The sequence below is a fragment of the Rattus rattus genome, chromosome 16 (genome assembly GCF_011064425.1).
Source record: "Rattus rattus isolate New Zealand chromosome 16, Rrattus_CSIRO_v1, whole genome shotgun sequence".
In the NCBI taxonomy this organism is placed as follows: Eukaryota; Metazoa; Chordata; class Mammalia; order Rodentia; family Muridae; genus Rattus; species Rattus rattus.
Genome location: NC_046169.1, coordinates 38366327 through 38370699, shown reverse-complemented (window position 1 = coordinate 38370699; position 4373 = coordinate 38366327).

Below are 4373 nucleotides of genomic sequence, written 5' to 3'. Positions count from 1 at the left end.
CTTGCTTTTCTGTTCGTGTGCGTATGTGGGTGAACAGGCGCTCGCACACACACACAAAAACAATACCAACAAAAAAAACGTTTATGACTCTCGAGGGCCAGGTGTGCCGTGTGCCTGTGAAATCTCAGAAAGAGAATCATAAACCCCACCCTGACATGACTCCGTAGGGAACCCCTATCTCAAACCAACAGGAAAAAGTCCGGCATAATGGTTTGTGACCACAGCCCCAGTGGAAGTTCGCTGCAAATTCATGGTAGGTCGGGGCCACTGAGTTCCAAACCAGCCAGAGCTACACAGGTCCTGACTCACCTCCCACCACAAACAAAACGTTTTGAGGGCAGGTCATGGTGATACACGTCTTTGGTTCTGGCTCCCGGGAGACAGAGGTAGTCAGAGCTCTGTGAGTTCAAGGCCAACCTGGCCTACATGTCAAGGAGCCCCGTCTCCAAAACAAAGCCCTCTTTGGTTAGTTTTGTTTTGAACTTCTGTGGTTTGTGGCGGCTGAACTCACGTCATCCGGCTGATAGGTCAAGGGCTTTTTACTCCCTGAGCCATCTCATTTGCCCAAACGAAAACTTGACATTAAATGACTCAAATGCGTCAACCGGTAGAGGTGCTTGTTACAGAGGCCTGGTAACCTGAGATCCCTGGAGCCCATGCAAGGATGGAGAACTGACTCCACAGGGCTAGTTACCCTTTGACCTCCAAACGTTCTCCCTGGTAACACATTTTTTCCCCTTACTTATTTTATGTATTTGAGTACACTGTCGCTGTCTTCAGACACACCAGGAGAGGGCATCAGATCTCATTACAGATGGTTGTGAGCCACACTGTGTTGCTAGGAATTGAACTCAGGACCTCTGGAAGAGCAGTCCGTGCTCTTAACCACTGAGCCATCCCTCCAGCCCCCAATACACAATTTCTTTTTTTTTTTTTTTTTTTTTTTTTTAAGACCTGGGGACTGAACCCAGGGCCTTGCGCTGCTAGGCAAGTGCTCTACCACTGAGCCAAATCCCCAACCCCCAATACACAATTTCTTAACTGCTCTTGTCCTGACCTATTTTCCTCCTGGGAATGGCCTTGATCTCCCACTTGACCCAACTCTGTCTCCAGCTTCCTGGCCAAGCTCAGAAGAAAAAAGGCCAAGAAGTGGGGAAGGGGGGGTTGGGGATTTAGCTCAGTGGTAGAGCGCTTGCCTAGCAAGCGCAAGGTCCTGGGTTCGGTCCCCAGCTCCTAAAAAAAAAAAAAAAAAAAAAAAAGAAGAAGGATGAAGGAAACTCGGATGAGGCATTGATGGGAATGATAGTTGTGTGGCTGGGCTCCGGGCGTAGCCTATTTGGTAGAGAGCGCTACTTGAAATAACTTAATGAAGGTCTGTTGAAATTGCAGTCATGGGTCCTGTGATATAAACCAGTGAGAGGGGACTTGCCTAGCCTTCGGGGCCTGGGGGGCTCCTTCCCCAGGTTCGCAAAGACAAAGGCAAGAACCCCTCCAAGACTACAATAATAGTTGCCAGTGGCTAGAAGGGGATGAGGCGTCGTTCAGTGGGTCCAGCGTTTCAGAGGTGTAGGGCGAGACCTAAGCAAGGTGAATGGACGTCATACAATCGAACCATCAAACTGAAAGTGATTATTTTTCTTTCCCCCCATAATAAACAGGTTCTTGAGGAGCCGGAAGAGAGAACCCAATGGCTAAAAGTATTGTCCCTCTGGCAGAGGACCCGGGTTCAGCTCCCAGCACCCACACTGAACATCTCCCAACCTCCTCCTCTTCCTCCCTCTCTCCCTCTCTTCATTCTTCTCTCCCTTCCCTTCCTCTATTCCTCCCTCCCTCCCTGCCTCCCTCACTCTCTTCACTTCTTCTCTGCCCCTCTCTCCCCTTCCTCTTCTCCCTCCCTCCCTCTCACCCGCCCCTTACCCTCTCACACATACACACCAATAATAAAAAGAAAACAAAATGGCTGGAGGTAGGGCCCCCGCTGAAAGGGTGCTCCACCAGCCTGCGTCTGGTGCAGTGGCGGATGCCTGTTAGTCTAGAACTTGAGAGTTAGAAACAAGATCAGAAGTCAAAGGTCACAGATAAGAAGTCAAAGGTCACATCCTTGACTGCTGCGTGTCAAGTCTAAGGTCACCCAAGGAGACCCTGTCTCAAAAAACAAGCAAACAAACAAACGTTCAATGTAGAGAAAAAGAGAAAACAAAGCAAGAAAGAAGATGGAGAAATGTTGGCAGGAACTGAGCCTGAGTTGCTCCGTGAGTTTATTTCGCTGTCTTCTCTACCTCTGCTTGTGTATACTGCTTTTTTTTTTTTTTTTTTTTTTTTTTTTTTTTTTTTTTGGGAGCTGGGGACCGAACCCAGGGCCTTGCCAGGGCCTTGCGCTTGCTAGGTAAGCGCTCTACCACTGAGCTAAATCCCCAGCCCCCGTGTATACTGCTTTTTTCACTGAATGTTCGTGCACATGCAACAAAAACTAAAGATGGATGGCATATATAAGCTTTCCGCTTTGCTTTGGAGACAGAGGGGCCTCACTATGTTGTAGACTTTAACGCCTACACTTACTGCGTCTTACCTCAGCCTGCCAAGTAGCCGGGACCACATGTGTGTGCCACTGCCACTCTGTGTGTATGTGTGTCAGTGTGTGTATGTGTGTGTGTCTGTCTGTCTATGTGTGCCTGTGTGTGTGTGTGTCTGTGTATATGTCTGCCTGTGTGTGTATGTGTGTGTATGTCTGTGTGTGTGTATTCTCCTGTGAGTGGGCACATATGTGTGTATGGGTGTGTATGGGTGTGCACTTGTGTGTGAAAGCCGGAGGCTGACACGCAGTCTCCCTCCATCTCTCTCTATTCATTTAGAAGGGTCTCTCAAGTGAGCCCAGAGCTCTGATGTCGGACAGCCAAGCTAACCAGGTTCCTGGTTGGTGGGGATCCCCTTTCTCCAACTCGCTGTGAGCTGCAAGAAGTCTGTCATGCCCTCCAGCATTGAATGAGCTCTGGGGATTTGAACCTTGGTCCTCTTGCTTGCAGGAATTATTTTTCCCTCTGAAGCGTCTTCTCAGCCTTCTCCTCCCTTCTCATTATTTTTTCCTACTTTTATCTTCTATGTATAATAGGTGTTTTGTCTGGATGGATGTGTGTGGGCCAAGTGCATGCCTGATGCCTGCAGAGATCAGAAGAGGCTACGTGGGTCTCAAACCTGGGTCCTTTGGAAGAACGGACAGTGCTTTTTTTTTTCTTTCTTTCTTTCTTTTCTTTTTTTCGGAGCTGGGGACCGAACCCAGGGCCTTGCGCTTGCTAAGCAAGCGCTCTACCACTGAGCTAAATCCCCAACCCCTACGGACAGTGCTTTTAACTCCCAGGCCATCTTTCCAGCCCCTGCCCACCCACCTTGTTTTCAGACACAGTTTGACTCTAACACACAGGTTGACTTGGAACTCATGAATCCCCTGCTTCAGCCTCCCAAATGCTGGGATTTCAGGCCTGCAGTACAGCCTGACCTTGGTCACTTTCAGGCTGTGTGACTTGGAACAGATTATATGACTTCTCTGAGCCCACTTCATCCTGTCAAGTGGGGAAGATGACGTCCACAATGCTGTCAGGAGACCTGTAGCTGAGCTTCATGGGCAAAGTCCATCGCCTTCTGTGCCAAGCCTTCGGGAGTGCTTGCTTACCTGAGGCAGTGTGCAGCTCTTTTAAGTATTTCCAGGAAACTGGAGCCTTATCCTCTGAGGGTGCAGCAGATGTGACCTTGACCCTGCTGAGTGTGGGTATGCCGGCACCTGAAGGAGTCAAGAAGCTATCGGGGCTGTACTTTCCACTTGACATTGTATTTTTTTTTTTCCCCAGGCAGGGAGAGGCGAGGCGGTGGTTCACACACCTGTGCATGGATCTCGGCCAGCAGAGAGCAGAGCACGGACTGCAAGAGCCTGACGAGGTCTACAGGGAACTTCTGCAGGGACTGCGGATGGTAGCTGTCGCTTAGTATGACCTCTGCGCTTAGTGTGGCCCAGGAGAATTTGTCCAGGCTGCCGTGGAGAAACCTGCAGCACTCGCTGCCCTGAATACGGTGACTCGGGTCACACACACACATTAACTAACCAATTAAAAATTGAATTTTGGGGCTGGAGAGATGGCTCAGCGGTTAAGAACACCAATTGCTCTTCCAGAGGTCCTGAGTTCAATTCCCAGCAACCACATGGTGGCTCACAGCCATCTATAATGAGATCCGATGCCCTCTTCTGGTGTGTCTCACATACATAAAATAAATAATTTTTTTAAAACAATAGAATCTCTAACTGGATCTGCCTGAAAGGCTGGGTCAGGTTAGCCCTTAGTAAACACAATCAGTTTGAAGTACTGTGTGTGCCAGCTACTTGT